Genomic DNA, 26,205 nt, shown 5'->3' on the forward strand with positions numbered 1-26,205 from the left:
AAGCTTATAAAAAGGGTACCCCAGAGGTGGCGCTATGAGGGTGACGGAGTTAATTAGTGACTGTAAAACACGGTTTGTGAGCTCATCAGAGAAGTCATGCTCAGTACACACTATTTATAGCAGAGCAGAAGTATGCATACTGTGTGACATTCCCCTCTTTTTAAGTATAAGGACTTCAAAAACTCGTAGGCACCGGGCCCTAGTCACCTTACAGGGAGGCGGGAAGCAGTGCGGGGGCGGGAAGCAAACGCGCCAACCACGCGTGTCCGCGCGCAGGTGCCGGGGGCGGCGGCGGCAACTCCGCAGCGTCTGCCCAGGAGGAGAGTTCGCGGCAGCTCGCGGGATGCTCCTAGATGCAAGATGTGTCTCTGGCCAGCAGGAGGAAGGAAGAGGAAGTGAGAGCAGCGGCAGCCGGCGGCAGCGGCCGGCGACCCGAGTGTAAGTGCGTGCGTTCGGGCAGCGGCGGCGGGCGAGGATGGGCACGAGATAGAGGCAGAGCCACCGCTGTCCACGGCCCCGAGAGGGGCGACAGAACCTCGGGCACCGGTCTACGGCCCCCGCCCCGGCGTTCCGGCCCCTGGGAGCCCTCGTCACCGCGTTCTGCGACCCCGGGCAGGTTCGTAAAGTTTTCAGGGCTGGCGCGGCGCCCAGCTCGCTGACCTCGGCGGCCCGGGAGGGGGCCGGGGCAAGACGAGGACGCCGCCGAGACACTTTTGTTTCCTCCCGGGGCCCCGCGGTGCGGGCGGGCGGAGGCTGCGGGCGCGCTGCAGTTGGGAGGTCTAGGCAGAGGGGGGTCCCGAGTGACTAGAGGCACGGGGGCAGTGGACACTGGGGGCAGCTCCCGAGTGGGACTCACAGCCGGGACCCGCGGAGGTGGTCCGGGCAGGGTCGGCTGGAGGGGGCGCCGGAGGGCTGTGCCACCGGCGTAGGGGTGCTGGGACCTAGCAGAGTGCACCGGGACCTTGCGGCCAGCAGTAGTGGGGCCGGAGAGACTGGAGGCTGCGCCCAGTCGCGGTGGGCGGCGAAGACTCCGGGGCTCGCTTGGGCGTCGCAGATGGGAGGGGACCCCCGGAGAGCGCGCTCCCGGGCTGGGGCGCGACGGGCGGCGGGGACCCCTGAGAGCGTTCGCTGGTGAAGACCCGCCTCCCGGGGCCACGCGGGGCTTCCCTGTGGGGCCCGGGAGGGAGGGTGGCGGGGGGCTTCGATGGAGAGGCTGGCGTGGGAGAGGGCGGACCGGGCGCCTTTCCCGGAGAGCGGCGGGCGTGAGGCGCTGGGGAGGGAGAGAGCGAGCTCCGCACCGCGGTAGCCCCGCGGCTTTGAGGAAGAGGAAACCCAGAACTCAACGAGCCGTGGTGCGCTTGTGTGGGGTTGGGAAGTCCGTGTTGTGCCGCGGGCGCGCGCCAGGCGTGTGTGTGTGTGTGTGTGTGTTGTGTGTTGTGTGTGTGTGTGTGTGTGTGTGTGTTCGCGCGCGTCATTGCGCTCGCGGGGGGGGGGGGGTCTTTCCCATTGCCCCTCGGGGGTGGGGGGCTCACTTCTACTGACTCTCTTGCCTTGGGCCCTTTGAACTAGGCAGCTGGAGCACGGGTTGTGGGACCTGGATTGACCTGACGCTGCAGAGTTTGGCCACAAGCAGGGACAGCTCCGGGGCCCTCTGGACAGCTCCCGAGGCACATTGAGCTCCATGAAATGCACCCAGGGACTGTGGGCCGCCTGCCTCTGGCCTAAGAAACAGAGAGGGGGTTGTTGGAATTTTGGGGGAAACCGGGGAAGAATTTCTGAATTTTGTTTTTTTTGTTTTGTTTTTGTTTTCGTTTTTTTTTTGATGTACAAAATAAAAATAATCAATCAGCGTTTACATACCAAAATCTTTGAGAGCAACGTGGGACTGGAGGATCCTGTTTATTTGTAATGACTCTTAGGTTGGGAAAGCTGGCTGCAGAGAGGGTCCATTAGAGGCTTCTGGTCATGGTCTCCACGTGTCTCACCTCTTCAGCAGCTCTCCAAGGTTATTTCAAGGTTTACTATTTCCACTCCTCAATTTACAGGACTGGGGATCCTTGTGAGTTAAGCGCCAGGTTACTTGCAGGCTTGTGACGAAGACTCCATACTCATTTCTTCTTGGCTGCCCTCTCTCGCTCCCTCCGTCTTTCCCTCCCTCCCTCGCTGCCCTTTTGATCTTCTGCTCTTCACTATGGTACATTCGCTATCGCTTCAGAATTGTGGATAAATGTGCTTATGGCCTTTCTTACTGCGTTTGCTATTCGGTTTTTGTTAAAGTTAGATGGAGTGGTCAGCTGACAGGATGACCCCAACTGTGAGGACTCCTGGTGAGGAGGAAGAGTAAGCCGGAGAAATCTGGGGGGTAGGAAGCTGGGAAGACCGCTGTCTGTGGAGACTCTGTGCCTCCACAGTCATTGGCCTCAGGGTGGGTGGTCGTAGATGGGCTGCCATGTCCGCACAGTGGTGTGTCCTTGTTAACTGCAGCAATTCTGACTTCCTGACATTTTTCTTTACTGCTTTCTCTCCCCAGGACCTTTGCACGTACTGTTCTGCCTGGGGAGCTTTCCCTCACATGTCCTCATGACTCATCCTTTGTTTCCTTTAAGGCTCTCTGCTCAGGTGTCAGTTTAAAAGGCCTTTGTGGACAGCTGTCCCGGGTCCTCTAGTGTTACCCAGGTTTCCCTCTCAGTGTTTATTACTCCTTGGCATTATATATCCACCTGTTTATTTCTTATTGTCTCTCCCATGAGGATGGAAGTTTGAACAGGCTGGTGACCTTGTTCACAGATCTAGATAATTCCCAGCATAGGGTTGCGATGTGCTCAGTCAGTATTTTGTTGACTGGCAGATAGGGAGTTGCCCATGCTGGCCGAGGCCACTGGGAAAACATACTGAGAAAAAATCACACAGTGTCAGTGCCGAGTAGGAAGCCAGGCTTTTACTCTACCCTAGTCCCCTTCTCCCTGCTCTGCCACTGTTATTTCAGAGCTCCTCAGCCCTGTTAGAGCCCTTCATCAGAACTGCAGGCCGAGGAGAGATACAGAGAGGACATGGCTTGGGGCATGGTATAAAAAGCCGGGCACTTGACTAAAAGCCCAACTGCTCCCGATCTGCTATAGCACCTCCCCGCTCGGAGGATGTCTTTTCAAAGTCCATGCTGCTTTAAGTCAAGGAAATACTCCTCTGGAGGACGGGCATTAGCTGAAGCAGCGAGAGGTCCACATGTGTACCCTGTTCCTCCCTCTTTCACAGAGATGGAGCTGAATTGAAGGCAGAGGAGTAGCGGTTGCTAGCAGGGCCAGGAGAGGGAGGCAGAGGGAAAATCGGGTGAACAGATGAAGGAAAGAACCAAGAAAAAGCCCTTGGAAAGGGAGAAGATGAAAAAGAAGCAGGCGGGTGAGGGGCTTCTGTAAGAGCTGCTGGCTTGGAAGCAGTTCTGAGACTTCAGTACCAATGAGAAGTCAGCACTTGACTGTTCTCAAGCAATTTGCTTGCTTTGGGTATTTGGTGTGATGTGGGTGGAGAGGCGTGTGCAGGAAGGGAGGGCTTTGAAGTTCAGGCCCAGAGGATGTGGTGGGGGAGGGCAGGTGGTGCGCCAGCGCATGAGTGCTTGCTTCATCACCTGGTCCAGCGCTGAAGCTTCAGAAGGGCCGTTCCTATTAGAATAGTATTTGCCATCCTGCTCCGGAACAGTGGGCCGCTGTTTTATTGGTTAATGCCTGCAGCCATCCAAAAGAGATAGCTTGGTGTAGACATCCTGTTGAATGTGGAGAAGGTGGGAGATTACTAAACCTTTCTGCCTTACAAAGCCTCAAGTGTTTGCTGCAAGAGTTGTGTAACTCGGTTCAAGTCAACGAACACAGGGCTTTGTTTGCTTCAGTTTCAGCCCAGGAGGAGAGCCCGAGATCCACTTAGCAGGTCCATATCAGCCGTCTAAAACTCAAACTGAAGGAAGCAGAAGGCCAGCCCTCTGAGGAAGTTGAGGCCAAAGGGTCTTAGAGGCAAGCCTCTCAGTTACTAGTTAGTTCATGACCTGCTAGAAATACATAGCAATATGCCGCTCCATAGAAACAAGGGCAGGAGGCGGGGGAGCATGTATAGTTCAGGGGTGTATATATATGCTGGCAAGCATGCACCAGGTCATGGGTTCTGCCCTTAAAGACACACAGAACAGATCTTTAGTACTGAATATGTAGTTCCATACGGGTTTAAGTTTTTAAAATTTGCTTTAATAATCCTAGAGATGGTGAGAATTTTTTTCACCAACTTGTCAGGAATTCTGATGAATCCACAGGGCCACGCTTTCAGAAGCGTCTAGCAGTTTCCCTTCTACAAAATACTGGTAGTTTAATTTCTTATGAAAGATGCTGTTTCTAAGTGAATCACGTGCAGTGTGGGCCTTTGACTTCACCCTAAAAACCTTAGTGTTTATAGAAGTCAACATTGTGCCAGGCCCCGATGACAGGGGACCCAAGTGACCAGCTCTTGCCTGCATAGGTGCTGAGTCAAGCCATCTATCCTTAGTAGTCAAGCCATCTATCCTTAGTAGCTCTTGCTCTACTCAGAGGGAAATCAAAAGTACCTACCGTTTTCTGGCGTGTGCTAGCTTTGAGCTTTTGGAAATGTGCTCTACTGAACCTTTCCTTTCCAGTTTTATCCCCGGTAGTCTCCGTGTACATGATTCTGATTTCTTTTGGAGATTTGCAGGGGCAACCATTCTGTTTTGGTAGTAGCCTAACACCACTGTGATGGATAAATTAGATTAGGTATTCCTGCTGGCTTGGGTTGAAGACTGGCTAGCCAAAAAACAAAGTGAAAGACCAAGAACTTCCACAGTGTCCACATCAGAAGGGTCATGAAGGCCAGCCATGCAGACAGGGTGAGGCTTCTGTGACATGTGTGACCCTGGAAAGCGTTCCAGCTCGCAGCATAGTGCTTTTAGGTTCACCAGAGCCAGTCGGTGTACCCCGGGCGCACACTGGCTGCTGTGCTCAATTTCCTGGATAAGCTAGGTTGTCTGAGTGTTAACAATGGCAACTTATCTGTGGCAAGCAGCCCTGAAGCCTGCCAAACCCTGCCACAATCAGTGATTAAATTAACTCCGCGTGCTTCAGCCCTCCATTGGTGCAGGTGCGACTGGAGCAGAATTTTCTCAGCAGCTAAAGTGAGGCCAACAGTTAAGTACTGAGGTGGGAATATACGTGGGTGAGGGAATGCTGTTTCATCAAACGGAATTAGCCACAGCAACAACCTGGCCCAGTGCTGAGTGGAGAAATTAGTCACATGTATAAATAGAAAAAGATGCTCCTCCATGTTCTGGGCCCCCACAAACCCTGGTTTCCAGAATCTGAGCAAGATTATAATTGGAACTTCGGTTTTAGGCAACGAAGCTACAGTTGGGCTATTTTAGTTCTAACGGTTAATGTAGGGAACACAGCTTTCCTGAGTAGGAAATGCTGGCAACTCACTGTTTACTCTAGGACAGCTGTGCTGGGTGGGCGATACTTCCGGAGAAGCAGCAGTGGGCCGGGGGAAGGGTACCCAGGTAAAGCATTATGGAGCAGCGTGCCGGATTGGCTCATGAGCTTGGTGTGACTTTTTCCATGGCTTGGCTGACACTCTTCCCTATGGCATACCCAGTGCAATTTTTTTTTTTTAAATAGAAAAGAAATAAGATATGCCCTTAGTTCAGATAGGGGTACTGCTTTGTGGTATAACATGTGCTTGGCCTAGGTGAGGCCTTAGGTTTGACCCTCAATGCCTTAAAAAGAAAACCAACAGAAGAAATCCCTTTAGTTCAGATGGATGTGTCTCAGGAGACCATGACATCTAGCTTGGGCTATCTCTCCTACCACTGAAATAGAGAATTTCAGAGTTGATCCCTCTCTGGATATTTCATTCTCAAGTTGCCCTTGTCCTTGAATCTAGATCCATCTGTGGGCTCTCACACAACTATAAGCCAAGGTCACAATATTGGAGGATGAGTTAGAGGGTGAGGCAATTTTTTGAGAGAGAGAGATGTCTTTATCAACGAAAACATATCTTTAGCCAACATGCAGATGACTTATGGTGCAGGCATAATTGTGGAACCCATTGGGAGGGAACCAGTTGATGGGAATATTCTTCATGGTGTTCTTGTCCGTTTGTCATAGCTTTGCTACTTCTTCCCATGGAATAACACCCACTGGGGAACCGGAGACCTGAGCCCATTAAGCAGGATGCCTCTTCTTGGGCAATGCAGAGGTTGCTGCTGTTCTTCTTTTCTACTTACAGACCATTTCCCCTTTTGTTGTCCCCTTATATTTTGGGTGGTCTCAGCCTTGGAGCCATTGTCATTTGAAGTGGATAATTGTTTCCATTGAGAACTTTCCCTTTTCTGGATGCCCACCAGCTTCCCTGGTCTCTATTCACTAGGTCCCAACAGTCCCACTCAGTTGAGAACAACCAAAACTGTCTCTACAGTTGGTAAGTCTGTGGTTCAGGGGCCAACCCCAGTCCTCCCTTCCCCTCCCCTTCTTGGTGAAGAACCTCTGCTTTGTTTCCTGAGATCAGAACATTTGTGTGCAATCTGAGCATCTGATACTAGACTTTCAACAGCAGGTATAAGTGTCCCAGCTTTAGGCCCATGGTTATTCCCTGAAGCCTAAGACAGTGGATACACAGACAGGGAGCTCACTCACTATGTTCATTCATTTGCCTTAGTTTTTCCCCTAGCTTCCCTCGTTGCTAAATGACAATTATCTTCCCAAGTCAAGTGGTTGCAGATCTGACTTAAGTGTCCATCCTGTAGCCTGGGCAGAAGAAAGCTAAAAAGCAAGTTTCTGTCCCAGTTTCCTTGAGGTTTTGATTTTGACGACTGGTTACTGCCTTCTCTGTAACCTTTACACAATCGTTAGACGGTAAATGAATGGAGCAGGGTGGTGAGGAGCTGTCAGCTTGGCTCAGCCAGAGGCCTCGTCACAAGGTCAAGAAATGGCTGCTCGGAGTCCAGTAACTGAGGACAGAGGATGGTTCTGCTCCTGAGCTTGGCAAATGCGCCTTGGCCGGTCAGCCGGGAATGGATATGGAAGTTCCATCAGTGTGCTAGGACCTTGTGGCAGGTCACGGAGAAACTTAAAAGGTATTGGCTTAAATGAAGTCCTTTCCTCTCAGTGTATTAGATTTTGTGTAATCTTACGACATTATTTTCTTACGTAATTACATGTCAACCTTTTATTTGCCTCCCCTGGCTTCTCTAGTGTCCAGAGCGGTAGCTAGAGGCTTAGACTGCATGGAACTATCGCTGGTTTGTACGTTAGCTGTGCTTTCCCAAGGCAGCAGCCTCCTGCGAGTCACAGCCTGGTAGCAACCCTCCACCCTTCCTTCCGCCCTTTGTACCTTTTTATTTTCAGTTTGAGATTGCATTTGGAGCACCAGAGTTCTGTGCTCTGGGGTTCAGTGGCTCAGTGTACTGCATGAGATATATTTTCCAGGCTGCTACACACAATTACTCTTCATTTTGAAGTATAATGTATTTCAAAATATATTTTTTTTCTGTTTTGGGGCTCTTTAACCCAAATGTATAAACCACAGCTGGCGTTGCCTGTGGCCTTCAGAAGACGTGTGGCTTGGGAAGTTGAGCCAGTGGAGTACTTTGGTTAGACTGCACATTTTTGGCTAAGTGAAGAGTGAATTCCAATAACACTCAGTAAGGCTGGTTTCAACTTGATTCTTGCCCACCCTCACACCACTCTGCCCTACCATGCCCTCATGCCCTAGATTTTTGTAGTGGACTGGTACCTTAGTTACTCCAGTTATGTGCTACTTGGTGGAAGGACTACTAGTTCAACATTTTGTCTTGGGGAAATGGGACCTAATCTTTCCTGTAGTAACTAGTAAGTGTCACGTACACACATGCACGCACACACACACGCACACACGCACGCACACACAAGCACACCTCACCTCATAATGCAGGGTCCTTTGAAGCAGAGTAATGATGATGCTAGCTGCTAAATTCTATTTTCTCCAACACTTGCCACCTTCACTGACTGGGAACCGTGTTAAAGCAAAGTGTTTCTCAAGGAATGAACACATTTCCATCCTCTTTGGACCCACCCCACTCAGAGAGTGACTTAGATTCATAGGCACTGTTTTCTCAATCACTGTTCTTCTGTTTATAGAGTTTTTGAAAAATATGTGCCTGGATTTGCATAAAAGAAGCATAGAAAAACTTGATTTTTAAATTATATTTTAAAAAGCAGAGAGGGGTGTGACATAGTTGAGTGATAAGTTTGGACAAAGGCTTTAGTTCTGTTCTCAGCATTTGAACAGAATGCACACACACACACACACACACACACACACACACACACACACACACGGATCTTAAATGCCTATAAAGACTTAAATTGCACTGTTTTTTTTTTTTTTTTTTTTTTTTTTTTTTTTTTTTTAAATATTTATTTATTTATTATGTATACAATGTTCTGTCTGTGTGTATGTCTGCAGGCCAGAAGAGGGCACCAGACCTCATTCCAGATGGTTGTGAGCCACCATGTGGTTGCTGGGAATTGAACTCAGGACCTTTGGAAGAGCAGGCAATGCTCTTAACCACTGAGCCATCTCTCCAGCCCTTAAATTGCACTGTTATTGCTGGCCTTAGTCCATCACAGAACTTCACCCCTTCTTCATTCAGCCAGGCTTCCATCAGTCAGCCACGCCACAGCCATTGCAACTGTGGTCAAGGCACTCCACATCTGGAGCTTTGCTAGGAACGGATGAGTGAGATGGAAGTCAGTTAAGAGATAATTGTGACTACCAGTACTGCAGGTTTGCCGGTCATGGGGGAAGACGTACACAGGTTTGGGAAAGATCTAGAAAACTTAAGGAAAGATTGCTCCAGGAGTTCAGCAGTCCGTGGTGGGGGAATGTTTGGGGGGGAGGCCTGGAGTCAGTTCTGCTGGGAGCTAGACCTTGGGTTGGATGGAAAAGAAAGCCAGCAGCCATCTAGGTTTGATAAGGACTCTGTCCCATTGCAGCCTGGACAGAAGATGAACTAGTACAGCAGGCAGGAGAAACTAAGGAAGGCACCTTGTCAGCTTCTGTCCTCTAGACCTGCCCAAATAAACACCCAGTCTTGGGGAGAGGAATAAATAAATACAACAGTGAGCTTGCTAGCGGAAGGAGGCCCCACCCCCACTACCCATCTGAGACCCCACAGCTGGCTCCCAGCCAGAGCAGACGGGTAGGGGGCAGTATGCAGTCCTGATGTTGCGGCCACCCACTGACGGAAACAAATGGAGGACTTGGTGACTGATTGGATTTGGGAAAGGGAAAAAGAACGGTTTTTGAAGTTTGGAACTAAACAAACTGGCCCTTGTTAATTGAGGATTCTAGCTAGTTTTTCAGTGTCAGCTGGGTAGGGGAAGTTCATTGTCTTCCTCAGTTTTCACATCTGTCAGGTGGTTTAATGCAAATCTGCAATCTCTGGAGGTGCTGACCTGGCAGCTTTAATATTGACTTTAAAGTGGGTTTGGTACATTGGTTTACTTGTTGTCGATGACATCTCTGTTAGCAGTAGTTTCTTTTTTTACTTTCTTTTTTTATTGCTTTATAAATAATACCATTCAAAATTTCCACTTCCTCCCCTCCTCCCATTTCCCTCACACTCCCCCTCCCCCTTCCCCCTCCAGTCCTAAGAGAGGGCAGGGTACCCTGCCCTATTGGGAAGTCCAAGGCCCTCCCTCCTCCATCCAGGCTTAGGAAGGTGTGCATCCAAATAGAATAGGATCCCCAAAAGCCAGTACATGCAGTAGAGACAAATCCCAGTTCCATTATCATTGGCTTCTCAGTTGGCCCCAATTGTCAGCTACATTCAGAGAGTCCAGTTTGATCAGATGCTCGTTAATTCCCAGTCCAGCTGGATTTGGTGAGCACCCATTAGATCAGACGCACTGTCTCAGTGGGTGGACCAACCTGACTTGCTTGCTCATATTCTCCCTCCTTATGCTCTTCAACTGGACCTTGGGAGCTCAGTCCAGTGCTCTGATGTGGGTCTCTGTCTCTATCTCCATTTCTTGCCAGACGAAGGTTCTATGGTGATATTCAAGATAGTCATCAGTCTATGGGGCAGGGCCAGTACAGGCACCCTCTCCTCCACTGCCCAGGGTCCTAGCTGGGGACATTCCTGTGGACACCTAGGAACCCTTCTAGAGCCAAGTCTCTTGCCAACCCTAAAATGGCTCCCTTAGCTAAGATGTCTTCTTCCCTGCTCCCATATCTGCCCTTCTTCCATCTCAACCATCCCACTCCCCCAATATCGGTAGTTTCTATGCAGGTTTTTAACACCCAAATCTTGCTACACTTATTTAAAGACTTACATTGATTATTTAATTTTCTTTAAGAGGCCTGAGCCATTCCTCTTAAATACTCAACTAGACTTTGCTTCATACATCTTTGCTTCAGAAACAGAAGTGTAAAACTGCCATATTTGGATAAACATCATCCATTGTGATTGAAAGGAACCAACATAATAGACGATGCTGCGAATTTGATGAATTCAAACACAAACCCATGTAAGTTGATACGTATCTCTAGTTCAATTTCAGCTAACCTGGGATTTCACTTCATTGCTGAGCCACTGGAGATAGAGACTGGAGGCTGTTGTTCAGGCCTCTTCCCCATCCCTTGGTTCTCACTTTCTGGAAAAGGGCTGTTTATATCTGTCCTGCTACAGGCAGGAGCTCTGTGAGAAACTCCCAAGTTACCTAGTTGGGTCCTAGTGAGTAGCAATGGACAGGCATTGAATTTGGATGAAAGGGGTTTTATATGATTGCGTTGTTTGTAAAGGAAACTCAGTGGTCCCCAGACACTTTATAAGCGTCCCCTTTGAATCACTTACAACCTTCTGCGAAGTAAGTGACTGCTTAAAGTGTCAATGGAATGTGGGTAGGTGTAAAAGGTTCAGCTTTCTTCTTTAACCTGAGCTGGATCATTAGACTAGCAACCAGAATCAAAGTCATTCAAAGCATAAGATAGAAAGAGAAGAAGAGGAGGACCATGGCCCAACAGGACAGACCCACAACAGCGCTGAAGTACCAGTATAATTAGTTATACCAGCTTTCTCACTGTTCAGAGTATTCCGTGGAGAACATTTCATTCAATGTCCACTTTAAGCCAGTGCCACAGTTCTCATTTCTATTCGGTAGCTCTGGTCATTGTTTGTTTGGGTTCCTACTCTGCTCTGTAAGTTCCTCTAGGAAGGCAACAGCTAGCATACTAAAGTCTTACACAGTAGCTCCTGTATCCATTAAGTGGTCATTTAGCAATGGCTTTTGTGAGTGGATTGAAAGAACGACAAACCTCAGTGTAGACATTAGCTGTCATGAATTGAAGCATAGGCTTGAGAGGGGAATGTTCAAATGAAAGAACTTCTGTAGACTTTACTTTGGAAGTGAGACATGACTGCAGTCATGAAAAGCCACCAACAAATTACATACTATCTTCAGTATACAAAAATTTTAGACAGGTGGTGGTGGCGGTGCATGCCTTTAATCCCAACTCTTGGGAGACAGAGGCAGGTGGATCTCTTTGAGTTTGAGGCCAGCCTGGTCTACAAAATGAGTTCCAGGACAGCCAGAGGTGTTACACAAAGAAACCCTGTCCCCCCAAAAAAAACAAATAAATAAATAAAAAAGAAAGAAAAAGAGAATTTAGCCCTTCGCTGCTGTTATTCCCAGGTAGAGTGGCGCAGATCCTTTGGCCTCTGCAGGAGTTATGTGGTAGTGGTTCCTTCCTGCCTGTCAGGCTTGGTGCATTGCTAGGAAGAGAATCCAGTGGCAAACATATTTAAAGACTCATGGAAAGGCCTGTGTCATAAAATACAGGAAGTCTGTTGAAACAGGAATTCTACTCACACAACATAGCCAGCAGTTTAAAGATTCCAAGCACCTTGACTCCCTTTCTCTCTTTCCAGTTGTGCCCTTGTCTGCAGTATATTTTAAGAGGCCCTTGACAGCTGTCAGTGTCCCCTCAGTTTCTGACATTCAGTTTTGTCTTGGTGAGCATGTAGCTTTGGAATGCTATGTGGCGTGGGTCAGAGCACTTGGTGACCACAGATGAGGAGCCATTTGTCTGAAGAGTCGTACTACCTCAGGAGCATGTAGAAGAGCAGTCACATCCTAAGGCCATCACCCCAGCTGTCGCCAGCTGCCTGCAAGGGCAGAATGGCCATTCCTGTTCCCAGAAGACGTTGTTCCTGGTGGACATTTTGTTGTAATTATTGCTGCCTGAAGTTTATTAAAAATCTTTTCCAGTGTGCTGCTAATAAATTTAGAATATGAAGGTATACGATGAAAATTCCCAGACCATGAAGACTTGTAAGAAGTCTCTGTGGAGATTTCCACATCAGCTTTTATTTCAATGTCCATATCTCTATCAGTAGTGGATAGCTTACTGAAAGGTTCATAACCAGATTAGACCAAGGCCCAGAGAAATGGCCTAATACCAGCTTTAACAGTGGTAAATCTAGAAATTGTTTGGGAAGAATGGGGCCCATTTGTTTGAAACACATGCAAAGAGAGTGTGTAGGGCCATATGCAGCAAAGAGGTCACTGTGGCATCTCGGACCGATCAGTCAACAAACCAGTGACACAGGCTTCGGCTTCCGGCTTCCGGCTTCTTCTTCCTCTTCCTCCTCTTCTTCTTCTTCCTCTTCCTCTTCTTCTTCTTCCTTCTCCTCCTCTTCCTCCTCCTCCTCCTCCTCTTCTTCTTCTCTGCTTCACAGAGACAGCATTTCTCTGTGGTAGCCCTAACTATCCTGGAACTCATTTTGTAGACCAGACTGACCTTAAACTCAGAGATCTGCTTGCTTCTGCCTCCTGAGTGCTGAGATTAAAGGTGTGTGCCACCATGCCCGGCTAGTTTAAATCCTTAATTGCTTCTCAGTCCACATACACCCCCAGTGTTTGATTTGGAGTTTCTTTTAAATTCACATGTTTACTCACGTATATTTATTGAGCACCAGCTCTGCATCAGAACACACAAATGCAAACATGCAAACACACACACAATTCTAGGCGAGAAATGTATTGGTCATTGGGTTCCAAAGCTATATATTGATAAACGTTTTTAATTTTTTTATTTTATTCTATGTGTGTGAGTGTTTTGATTGCATGCATGGCGGTGCATCATATGCAGGCCTGGTGCCTGCAGAGGTCTAGAAGGGGGCATGGGATCTTCTGAAAGCAAAGTTGTGTTTGGTTGTGAGCCATTGTATGGGTACTGGGAATGGAACACCATGTCTTCTGTAAGAATAGCAAATGTTCTTACCCAGTGGAACATCTCCCTAGCCCCTGTGCAGGACATTTCAAATGGATCGAGGAATGTGATGTGAAGTTATTGGTGCTGTGAGGGTTCTATTGGAGCATTAGTCCTGCCAGCATGGGGGATGGGGAAGGGATTTTACTGGGAAAAAAGAGGTGTTCTTGCCAAAGGCAGTGAAAAGAGCTTTGGTTTTTTTAGGAACTGAAGTCCCGAACTCTCAGGCCTGGAGAATTGTAACCCTGTGTTAAATTGGGAGGCGGGCTGAGGGGGACTGTGGGTCTGGACCCTTATCTACAGGGCAGTGAGAGGTCACCCATGTTTTTTCCCTGAGGAGTGACAGGGTAACATCTCTGCTGTGAAAAGCCCTTCCTGGCTTCAGTGTATAAACCGTACATCATTTCATTTTGGTCACAATATGACTGCTATTACTACTTTTAGAATCCAACAATTTCTAAAAGAATCAATTTAGTCATTAGTTTAAATCCTTCAGCGTTTAAGCAGCCATTTAAAGAATGAGTCAGTGTGGGTAATGGCAGCCCCTAGGAATGAGAGTGGACTCGACTCGCGGTTCTTGGCTTTCAGAAGGCCTCAGACTTTTGGGGACCCAAAAACTGCATCTCAGCCAGCTCTGGCTGGTTCTAATAGAGAGGAACAGGCTCCAGTTTGAGAGAAGTGCTGTCCTGGTAGGAACTGAGAAGAGAATCCGGACAGACAAGTCCAAACCTCAGTGTGCAGTGGGCAGAGGGTGGGACCAGAGGCTGTCCAGGTTTCAGCCTGGGCTCCTTTCCCATTCTGGAGGGATTTTCTTCCAGTGCACTTGAAATGGATTCTAAATCCCTCAAGTTTCTTCTCATTTATTTTCTAATCCTTTCCTATGTGGCTCTTTTCTTAGCTTTGTGCCTCACTCTGGCTCACTCCGTCTGTGTTTGCGATCTTTTCATTTTGTTGATGCTTAGTGAGAACCCTTCTCCGTGAGTCCTGGATTCAGCTGACAGGCAGGTGTGGGGCGGAGAGGCCTATGTGGTGAAGGAGAGGAGAGGCTCCTCTCTGGATATGACCGGATTTGCCCTGCAGTAGGAGGCTGATCTCACTGTACCGGGCACGCTCAGTTCACAATTGCCACAATAGAGAGCTGTGTGCAGGCGTGGAGGACCAGGGACACAGTGAGAATTTGTTGGGGAGGGGCATGATCTCTCTTTTACTTTCCTGTTTCCTATGCTTGTCCAGACGGACAGAGACAGGGCTGCACATAGATCTGCACCAAGCAGGTAGAAGAACTCTGACTTCCTGCTTAGCTGTAATCAGGGAGAGATGAAAGTGAAGGGCAAATGTCAGGCAGAAGAGAAGCCACACAGAAAGGATCCTGTAGTCTCTAGGGATGGTCACGAAGAGGGTCTCAGAAGTGCCTGGGTGCACATTTCCCTCTGGTCCACATGGTGCCACTAGGTGGTCCCCTTCTCTTGGAGCCTTCTGGCATTCCCTAGCGCTGGGTCCCTGGACACACTTGTCTCTGTGCTGGCAGTGCTCCTGTCACCTTGTTTTCTGGTTAATGATTTTCCCCCTAGTAGCCTGGAGTTTTTAAGTAAGCCCCTAAGAGGTGCTCGTGGGCCTGTGTCGAAGGAAGCATCGTTAGCCACGTATGCGTGTGCTCCGTGTTCTTTTACAGGCATCTCGGGAGAGACTTTCAGATGCCTTTTTGGATGTGTCTGAGTCAGGGCCCCAGGAGCAGTACATTCAGGAATGACTGGCATGTGACTCTCCTTGTCCCCAAATTTGTTAAAGACTAGTCTTGCCTGAGGTCACTGTGACAGAAGAGCTTCTGGCTGTGGGTCGGAGATGGTGTCAGATGTGGGGAAGCACATGTATTGGCTGTGGAGCGTCCAATCCCCTGGAGGCCTCAGTTAACACTGTGGTGTCCTTCCACTGGGTCCAGATCTCGGCCAGACTTGGAGCTTGCCAGCAGAGAGCTCCACCCTTCTGCTATTGTATTACTTCAGCTGAAGCGGTCAGTACTTGCTTGCCTCCCTGTGATTATCTCCTAGTCATACGGGAGACCTTGGGGGCATAAACAGAGAAGACCACAACTGGCAAGAATGTCAGAGCTTTTTATGGGTCAGACTGTAGCTCTTCTGGCCTCTTCACCTTTGTCCTGAGGACAGCCAGGGCTGAACTTGGAGAGTCTGATTTCTTTTTCCTTCTTCTTCATTCTTCCCTAGCTCCTGCGGTGATCAGGCATTTGTGACACAGTCTGGGGGTTGGGATCTTTACCACATATGTGGTTGCCCACACTTCATTTATTATATTCTGAAAGGGCCACGACCTTGATAATTTATGTTTCTGGGCTATAATTGCATATTATATCTGGAGCAGCTATCAGGGTTTTCAGCTAGCAATTGAAATTTGATAGTTGCCTGGGCTCTTCCTTGTTGGAATGATTTATCCTGATGTCCAAGTGATGAGCTGAGCCCATTTCTGTGAAACCAAATAGTGCCCACATAGCAACTTAGATGTTCTGCCTTCTCTCTGAAAGGGACAGAGCAGACCTGGGCTTTCGGCACCACATGTGCCAGCCCTCTCCAGATAGCTTTCCCTCTGCAGAAAAACAGACAACCCCTTGCTTCCTTGGCATACGGGTGCTGCCAGTCGCTGAAGATGTCTGCTTTAATTGTTCACTCCAGAAATGAAGAAATAGCCAAAGGATGGTTTCGGGGACCCACAGAAAGAGAGGCCTGAGCCAAGACTCCACAGACCACTTGGCCTCCATAAGCTCCTTCTCTGGCTAGGGCCACAGCGGGGTCTTGGGTCTCTGGAATTACTGTCATCAAAGCCATTGTCCAGTAGTCCCTGAAAGGCCAGACTCGTTCCTTTTCTCCGATACCCAGACAATCTGGGCGCAAACACTGTGTGCACATCCCGAGCAGAGAGACTCTGGCAGGCTACGGTTCTGGCAGCAGAGTAGCATTCGTTTTCAAAGGAAACTGACCTTGTCTTTCTTTCTGGGTCTGCACTGGGAACTGGTCGAGAGGCCCACACTTTGTTCTTATGGTTCAGGCTTGCCCTTTGTTAACCTGAGCTTGCGCTTTTCTGTTCATACAGACCAAGTGAGCATTCTGTAGACTTTTGTGTTAGTCTCTTTCCTCATTACTGTAAGAGAATGCCCAAGGCTAGGCAACTGCATAAAGATGTTTCTTTTGTCTCACAGTTCTGGTGTGCAAGGTTGAGCCTGCATCTGGTATGTCTGCTGATTTCTATGCTGGCTCGGGATATCACCTGGGAAGAGAAAGAGAGTATACACACGTCTCTTTTGGCCTCTCCCGTGAAACAACCACCCTGTGACCTAATTCTAATCATCTCCTTACCTTTAAAAACCACCGTTAGATTAACCTTCTACCCCCTTATCCCTTTGCAGTGGGATTAAATTTTAAATCACCCTTAGATCATGTCCAAATAATTGTGATTTTTCAGGCTTCCCATCTTTCTAGACTACCACGATCAACTAGCAGACCTTCAGGCCTGTGCGAGCTGCACTTTTCTCACTGCAGTGCTGACACTGCTACTCATTTTGGAGCTGTCTTTTGGGAGACCTCACCTGGTGACTCTGCCATGGACTCCCTTTAAACATCTTTGAGGATCCTGCTTTAAACAGATCCTGGTCGGAATCATCTGTCAACTGTTTAGGGTCAATTTATAAGCTTTTAAAAGTCTTGTTTGCTTGTGTATACATAAAGTTATGCCCATGTGTGGTCAAGATAAAAGAAAAGTATCATCAATGAACAGGAGAGCTCTTTGGATTTGCAGAAGGTATATTTGCTATATAAGTGTATGTATGTATGTATGTATGCGTATTTTAAATTACTCAAAGCATATGTAAGAAAAAAATATATTTAACCTAACCTCTAAAAATTTGTGGCTAACACTTCGTGTGTGGCCACACATTTAACCCCATTATGTTAGAAGTCACTGGTGGGCTCACAGCACAGACCATTTCTGACTATTTTTCTATGTTCTTAAAGTTTGTTGGCAGTCTGAAACACATGGTATTTTAATTTCAGGAAGAAAGAAATGTCATTGTCACTGAACAGCTTATGACAATCAAAAAATTCACAACATTTTCTGCTCTTTGCATAATGATGTGAATTTCAAGTTTGCTGGCTTTTCTAGTACCAGACTTTGCTTCCCGAGTCTGAGTGAGACAAACGCCACCCCCCTCATATGCCCCTGATGCTCTGAGGACTGTTGTGAGTCCCATTATGGATGTCATTCATCTAGTTATTCCTTGAGCATCAATGCTAGCCAGTGGAGTGATTTGCCTTCCCAGAGAAGGAAGAGTAGTCAGGGACACAGCCAGTGTCTTTGGTTGATGTTGTCCTGCAGGCTGAGTCAGGAGGCCAAGGTGTGTTTAGTGGGCAGTCCTGCTCTTGGTGGAGCTCTCTGGTGTCCAGTGCTGAAGCACTGAATTTGGGGTGAAGAGGTCCTAATGTCAGGGCTGCCACTGAGTGTTGTCTGTGTCCTGCTTCATGGCCCCCTTAGCTGGGAATGTTGAGGGAGGCAGCTAGACAAGGCTGATGGGTGGCAAGGAGGAAGCTGTAGATTGGTCAGCTGCTTGGGAGCAAGAAGTCACCAAAGAACTCACCGAGCACACCAGATCCCACGCAGCAGGTGGAAGGTTAAATTTGAATCTTGGCACCAGAAATTCTGATTCTAGGAGAGTTCCTAGCATCCACGTTATGCAGAACCCCAGGTGACCATGGTAAGAAGCCGCCTTTGCAGATCTCTGAGTGATTTCTAGATTTTCCTTCCTTCATCCCTTTTTCTACCTACTTTTATCTTCAGGGTCTTCTTCATGAAGCTGTGCTGACCTTGTAAACAGGCAGTTTTCCCTAGTGGGTTGTTTCATGCTTCTGTGTAGAAAAGGAAAACGAAAAGAAAGAAAAAGTAAAGTGCTTATGCTTAGCCACTTCCTCATTTCCACAGCTGGCCTGGCCTGGGAGCACGTGACTCTACCCATGGTAATCCTGCCAGTCATCTAATCTACTGTGCACCCCATTGCTTGGCAAAGAGCCTCTGACCACCAAGAGATTCTCAAAGATGGATAAATGGGAGAGGGTTGAAACTGACCAGCCCTTTCCTTGCCTCTTACTGTCTGTGTTCAGCCATGCTGTGTTACTGTGATGAAACATCTGTTCTGAGTAGTCTGTGATGAAAATGGTTTTGCTTAGTTCACAGTTCTGGAGGTTCAGAGCCACAGCGTGGCTGTGGTGAAGGTCTGTGGAAGATGCCACCTCAGAAACAGGGATGCATGGCAGAAAACCAGAGCTCGGCTGTGAGAACTGTATTAATCCCTTCCAAGGTCCATGACCCCAGAGACCTCTTAAAGGTCGAAACACTTCAGCATCACTACGTTGGGCACCAAGCTTCCAATGTGGACACTTTAGAGGGCACACTTAAACCATATCTCCGCCACTGCATCACCTCTAGGAAAGACTGAAGTGTTCCAGGTTGGACAATGGGTGTAGCTCAGTGAAGCAATTACCTAGCAGGGGACCCCAGCCCCATTAAACAATAAAACAGTGAAATGTTTTGAAATGCTTATGTATTTGGAATTGCCCACTGAGGTGTGCAGGCTGTGCAGACTGCTGCTTTTCATTCCTGGAGGGAAGGCCCTGGGGGTGAAGGCAGGTGAGGTGCTGACATCTTAAACTAGGTGTTTTGCTGTGCAACTCCACGTTATAACTGGCATTCCCTCCTCCAAACCTCTCTTGCCCATTGAAAAGGAGCCTACAGTGTGTGCCCAAGTCCTCCCCTAGATGGTCGGAACCTCCCTGGGAGGAGGAAGACTGACTTCCTTGTGTACTCCCACGCACACACTCTTCCACACGCTTCTGGGTGGCACCATCCCACGCTGTTTGCGTAACGGAGCTCCACACATTGCCAAGGCTGCTTCTAAAATTTAAAGAGAATAGAGAGAGCCTGGGGGGCGGGGGGGAAGGTAACACTTCCCTTGAAGACATAAATGCCATGTCTGTGTTTTGCTTCTGCTTCTGCATTAAGGACAGAATGTTAATTAAAAAGTAAAATGTTCATCTTCTGAGCAGCGATCAGTTTGTATGTTGCTCTCCTTTTATCTGTCGATTCTTTGGATTTTTGAAAACACAAAGTGTGAAATGTATTTCCTAGAGGTCTTTCTAATGCGCCTTTTCATTTTATTGTTTTGATCTTTAGACTGTGTGTTAACTTGAAAAACAGCCAGCCTTGTAGAAATGAATTTCATCTTGAGAATCTGGGTCCTGATCACTGTTCAGATGACAGAAACTCCTGGGCACCGAGTGTACACGTGTTCGTTAACTGGTTCTGCCCAGTCCCTGTCTGAAATACATTACCATGTAGCCATAGCTGCTAGCGGGCAACATAACAGGGCTTGTTACTTTGAGTTTTGCAAGCTCTTACACGTTATTTTTGCATTCATATAATTTTAATATTTGGAGACATGCTGTACCATTTCCTAAGTGCCAAAAGTGATCATTCAGTATTTTTTCTTTTATTAGGTACTAATTTAGCTTGGAAAATAATTTATTTTTTATGGATGCTGTGTCTTTGACCCAGTTTTCTGTTCCCTGGGCTCTGTGTCCTCAGAAGATGAAGTTTATAATATTAATAATGTCTCCTTATTAATTCCTTTCAAACAAATTCACCCCCCCCATCTCCACTGTGTGCATCTTTCATATTGGTAAATGCCTATTGGGTGCTTCTTTGGGTCAGCAGATTAGCCTGGGTAATGTTGTTATTGTTCCCTGTGGCACCATTTGTGTGCCCAGGGTAGATAGACCTAAATGAAGGCTCAGGGTCCTTTCTGCAATGGAGGAGCCTGCCACTCACAGGAGAAAGAGCTGTCAGCTCCTGTCTCCTTGAACTATAATTTGCTGCAGGCTGGAAGTGGGTAAGTGGCAGCTATTAAAAGGGCTTTGGAATAATTGCAGTTAAAAGCAAAGATATTATCATCTATACTTACACTCATTTTTTACTCACAGAGGGGCTAAATATTTGGAGTCTGTAAAATGCATGCAAAATACCATCCTAGGTCAATTTAGATATGACTAGTTTGGTAATAATTATTCTTCTATATGGTTTTTGTGGACATCTGAAGCAGAGTGACCATCTATTGGTGTGAGCTATGACAGTCTGGCTGCTGTAGTGGGGAGGTGACCAGTGTTGTTCTTTCTGGTGATCAGGTCTCCACAGCACAGGCGTTTGCTGGGGAAGAGAGGTCTCCTTCTTGGCCAGGTGCCATCATATTTATTGCTTGCATTTTGTGAATTTTAGAATTTGAAATAGTTCAAAATGCAGATTACAAAAACGCCATGTCAGTGGTTAAGCAGACTGGGGTTGGTGGCTTGTGTACGTAGCACAGTTCTGTCTATTTCTGTGGGATTTTAAAGCCAGGTAATTTGTCCCACTGTGCCTCTATTTCCTAACCTGTAAAATGGGGTTAATCATAGCATTGTGAGGTTGGTGGATTAAATAAATGGATGCTTAATAAATTAAATATTTTGTAAAAAAACCTCAATAAAACAAAAACACCATCTCTGGTTTACAGGGTTCCCAATTCCCTCCCCTGCGAGCATTGTTCTCATGTGATGTGTATGCATACATGCAGGCGAGACACTTATGCAGTAAATATGACAACAAAAATATCTAAAATAAGATGTCTTAGTCAGTGCTCCATTGCTGTGAAGAGATGCCATGACATTGGCAACTCTTATAAAGGAAAGCATTTAATTGGGACTGGCTCACAGTTTCAGAGGTTCATTCAGTCCCTTATCTGCCTGGCAGGAAGCATGGTAGCACGCAGGCAGACATGGTGCCGGAGAAGGAACCGAGAGCCCTGTGTCTCCATCCATCTGCAGGCAGCAGGAAGTGAAAAGACACTCTGGGACTGACTTGGGCTTTTGAAACCTCAAAGCCCAACCCCAGTGGTATACTTCCCCCAATGAAGTCACACCTTCTCCAACAAGATCACATGCCTTAATCCTTTCAAATAGTGCATTCTCTAAGTATTCAAATATATGAGCCCATTCCCATTCAGACTACCACAGAGAGGGACCGAGGATGACATGGGGACACACACACATGCACGCGTGTGTGCCCTCATGAACACATGCACAAAATTTTTCAAAATGCTTCATCTCTCAGCGAATTTAGCACATTACAGAGATGTTGCTTTATTCTGTCAACTGGACTTTAGAAAACCTGCTCATTTAGTCAAACCATTTAATTCCAAATAATTACATATGTTAATTTGCTTGACAGGAAAATGATTGAAGTATTTGAGCTTAAGGGAGAGCTGGGCATGGCATTCTTTCTTTGGAACCCCATGAGTCATTTCTGGGACTTTGCTCATCAGCTGTCATGTGGCAAATGCCTGTGACAATCCACTGAAGGGGGAAGGTTCACTGTGGCTCACATTTTGAGAGGTGTTGATTTGGGCCAGTTGCATTTTGGCTTGGGGAAAGCAACATAATAAAGCTGGAAACACAGAGCAGAACAGAGCTGTCTGGGCAGCCAGAAAACAGAGGGAAGGGACAGGGGAAGGGAGGTAGGGGAGGGCAGAGGAAGCAGCTCCAGCAGCAAGCAGCAGCAGCAGCCACCTCCACTGCTCAAGTCTCCATGTCCCCTTCAAGGTGTGCCTCAGTGAGTTGTTTTCTTCCTCAAGGCTGTTCTTCAGGTTCTCCCACCATCTGCTCAGGTCACAGGCTGACAACAACGGCCTGTGGGGGACATTCAAAAACCAAACAATAGTGATGCCAGGAGTTAAATGAGTTGATATAGCTTCTAAGGAGGACCCCTAGGTGCTCTGGGCCACTGTATTGCCTGGGACAGATTTCAAAGGTGAGTTTGAATTTTCAGAAGAGATGCACACACATCGGTGGCAAGGTTTTTTTTTTTTAATATTTATTTATTTATTATGTATACAATATTCTGTCCGTGTGTATGTCTGCAGGCCAGAAGAGGGCACCAGACCTCATTACAGATGGTTGTGAGCCACCATGTGGTTGCTGGGAATTGAACTCAGGACCTTTGGAAGAGCAGGCAATGCTCTTAACCACTGAACCATCTCTCCAGCCCCGGTGGCAAGGTTTTGGATGGAAATCTCACGTTGATATTTTCAGAATATGAAGAAAATGGGTTAGACACTGAGACTGACTTTTTTCTTTTTTTCTCTTCCTTCCCCTTCCTCTTTCTTTCTTTCTTTCTTTATTTATTTCTTTCTTTATTTATTTATTTTTTTTAGCTTTGGAGCTTGTAATGGAACTAGCTCTTGGACCAGGTTAGCCTCGAACTTAGAGATCCCCCTGCCTCTGCCTCTCAAGTGCTGGGATTAAAGGCGTGCGCCACCACCGCCTGGCGAGACTGACTTTTAAAGCATGCTTATGCAATTCTTTATTCGTTGTCCTGTGTGTTTGAAAAAGTATAGCAAGCACATTAAATCTAGGATTTCACTGACTTCTTGTGTGAGATAAGGCTAGGCTACGGTAGTTTTAAGAGACATACCAAGTATGTCTGCGAAATGATGTTCCAAGGAGAGTTTGGGAAGCACTGATGTCACTCAGCCAAAGCAAGGAGGCTGGAGAGGGACAGACAGATTTGCTGGTTAGCATGAATCTCTTGTCCTCTGTGGAGCATTTGCTTGGGGAGGATAAAGTGATTTCTTTATAATACATCATTTTATTACTATTATTCTTGTCCCCTATATGACAGTGAGTAACTTTCGGACCACAGCCTTCTCCAGGCTGAATGGGAAAATGGGTAGCAGCTCCGTCCACCCAAACCCAGTGGCAGCAGCTAACATCAAAGTCGACCTTTAAGATTAATTCCTTTGGGGGGTTGGAGAGATGGCTCAGAGGTTAAGGGCACTGACTGCTCTTCCTGAGGTCCTGAGTTCAATTCCCAGCAACCACATGGTGGCTCACAACCATCTGTAATGAGATCTGGTGCCCTCTCTGGCGAGTAAGCATACATAATAAATAAAAATATTAAAAAAAAGATTAATTCCTTTGTTAAGGGATTAGAAAAGCCCTTAGGGGCAATATTTATTCAGGGCTAACAAAGTGTCCTAAACTGTTGCAGGTGCTAGAAACCTCAGACTTGCTCTGGAGCCTCCTGTCTACCAAGGGCTTGTCGCCCTATCAGAGTGGTAGGCCACGTAGGACACCTTTGGGGAAACTCTCTACCTCAACGTGCTGAGGATGTGGGAGCTTACAGTCGATTTTTTTTTTCTGTAATGTTAGTGGTTTTCGACCTTGTTTAACCATAACCTTTTTCCCTCCTCCAATTAAACTTACTTTATATTCTATGAAAAACCCATTTAGGACATAGTCTTACCCTTTTAACACATTTTAGACGTGGAAAAATCAAAGACCTGTTATAACTTGCTAACAGGAACATAAAGCAGTTGGCAAAGCTGGTGCTGTATGTTCATTCAGCAGATCCTCATCTACTGTCTGCTGTGTCCCAGGTATTCTAGGAACCATAATGAAAAAATAAAGAAGAAAAATCTATAAAAGTCATATAAATGGTTTTCAGCAACAGCCACATTAGGTGTTTCCTATCCTACCACCTCTCCACCACCGTAGTCCATACAGTAAAATAATAACTGCTGATGTCACAGTGCTGGAAGGTAGGGCGTTGAGAGTGATGGGGTCCTGCAGGTAGGGAGCCCAGAGAACCCTCTTCATCTCTCTGAGGTTTCCAGTGTCCCAGCTGGAGGAGGTCCTTCCCCAGAACGTGGCCACATAGGCGTCTAACTCTTTTAGGCTTCCAGCCTCCTGACTGAGAGTTGTAAATATTTCGCTGAAGCCTGAGGTCACGGCATTTAGATCCTGTAAGGAAACAAAAACAGAGAGGTTGGAAATGCCCGCTCATTCTGAGCGTTCTCACGACAGAGGGCATGCCCTCTTCATCGTTCTTCTTCATCTCCTTGGTTTCCTGTATGGTGCAGCAGCAACTAGGCTTGAATAAATATTTATTGGATAAATTAACAGTCTGTTGATAAGTTGGATTTCCCCCCCCCCCATTTATTCTGTAACTAAATTTAACTTAATAGTAATTGTTTTAGGGTGTGCTATTGTTTTGCAAATTGAAAACAGAATGTTCTAAGAGACCCCCAGGTTGAAGTAGATTTGTCTGGTGGTCACCACAGTTGGGAAGCCCAGTTCTAAATAGCATTGACTTTAGACACTCATTAGAGGACAGGTTATTTATGTGACAAGCTGTATTTGAAAGTCATGTCTATAAGTTTCTCCATATTGCTATCTTGTGTTATTTTTGTTACTTGTAAGACATATATATATATATATATATGTGTGTGTGTGTGTGTGTGTGTGTGTGTGTGTCTTTTATATACACACACATACTTTTGGCCATGTTATTAAAATAATCAGTCTTCAAGGCCTCACCCAGCTTGCTGATACCAATATCTGTTGATGAGGAGTTTATCATTTATTCAATGGAAGCCAGAATCTTTGGGAATGATTTTCCATGGGCTAAATTTTTTTTTTTTTTTAGGGGATACTAGTCAATATGTTCAGTCGGCAGTTTTTCTTTTTGCATTGTGACATTCATTTTCCCATGAGTACTAAGGAACTAATAGAAGGTTGCACAGCCCTGCCTATGTGTGCTAGAGTTCGGGCCAAGGGAGAAGGCTAATGCCATTCCAGCAGGAGACAACTGTATGCTAGAGGCTCCGAGCTTCCTACATGGTCAATGCTAGCAGGAAAGTAGAGTAAACTGAGTGTTCATTACAGTGTGTGTTGCCTTGAGAAGGGGCTTCTTGCCTCAGTGGACCTTGATCTTCGTTTTACAGGGGACTCCCTGCTTCAGTGGGTGCTCTCCGTACAGGGTCCATGGATCACCATGCAGCCGAGCAGAGCAGTAAGCCCTGGGCAAACAACAGGAGAAAGCTGATCATTTAGTTGAGGGCGTGGTGTCATCAGCTGCAGCCAGTAGTACTTTAGAGATTGCTGACACGTTCTCTCTGGTAGAGGACACTTATCATTTTGAAGAAGAGAGAGGGAAGCGAAGCTGACGCCAGCTTTCAAAACCATTTCTAAGGTTCTTGTGGAAACCTCGTTCCTCAAGAGGAGACTTCTCCGAGAAGAACGGTTTCATTCTGCATGGCTCTAAGGATCACAGAACGTCAGACATGCATACTTGGAGTAGTAAACGGGAAACTGTTAGTTTTCTTTGGCTTCAGCAGAAAAAGCTTTTAGAAGCTAGCTAGAGCAATGTGGCTTTTGTTGTGATTGTGTTTTGGCACCAGGTTGTCTGATGAAGCCGTGGCATACACGATTGAAGAGGAGCAGCACCAGCTTTCTCCTTAGGCACTGTTAGGAGAAACAGTCATGGGGAAGACTTTGGTTCAGGGCAAAGAGCGTGGGCCTGGATCCTGAGAGCGGCAGCACTGGCTCCCCTTTCAATTTAGTTAGCTGTGGGTTTAAGTGAGCTATGTAGTGTTACCTAGTTTCACTTTCCTCCGCTGTAAAATGGGGGTAATGCAGACCGTAGACTTTGCCGTGCAGTGCTGAACATACCTAGCTCACGGGAGGGTCCAACAAATGGTAGCTTTTACTGGGAAACCTAAGCAGTATTAAGGTCCCTTGCCCGGCCCAGAAAGGAGCTCTGAAATGCCCTTTGGGGTGCCCGCAGGCTCAATGACCTCAGCTAGGGTGACATCATGCTTTAGTGAGGTTTGGTTCTTGCCTCGGGGCATAAGACTGTGGAATCACTTTACTATTCTAAATGCTTTCTCATCAAATCGATCAATGTGGCCAAGCCCCTCTGTCCTTCTACACCTGCTTCGGTATTAATAAAATCCAACGGAACATTTAGAACGCTGAAAGCCAA

General features: G+C 47.0%; 1 protein-coding gene across 3 annotated transcripts in view; it reads left to right on the top strand.

Annotated features, from left to right (window-relative positions):
- The first annotated feature begins 226 nt into the window (after window positions 1-226).
- Window positions 227-26,205, top strand: part of Elmo1 (engulfment and cell motility 1) — a 535,377-nt gene continuing 509,398 nt past the window's right edge. For 2 of the 3 annotated variants that reach the window (XM_041645693.1, XM_041645696.1), the window contains exon 1: window positions 227-616. The gene's annotated coding sequence lies outside the window, so the exon portion shown is untranslated. The remainder of the gene's footprint in view (window positions 617-26,205) is intronic. The other variant, XM_041645694.1, reaches the window with a different exon arrangement.

The sequence above is a fragment of the Microtus oregoni genome, unplaced genomic scaffold (assembly GCF_018167655.1).
Source record: "Microtus oregoni isolate MIOR12 unplaced genomic scaffold, Mior012 000115F_ref0000277, whole genome shotgun sequence".
NCBI classification, from domain to species: domain Eukaryota; kingdom Metazoa; phylum Chordata; class Mammalia; order Rodentia; family Cricetidae; genus Microtus; species Microtus oregoni.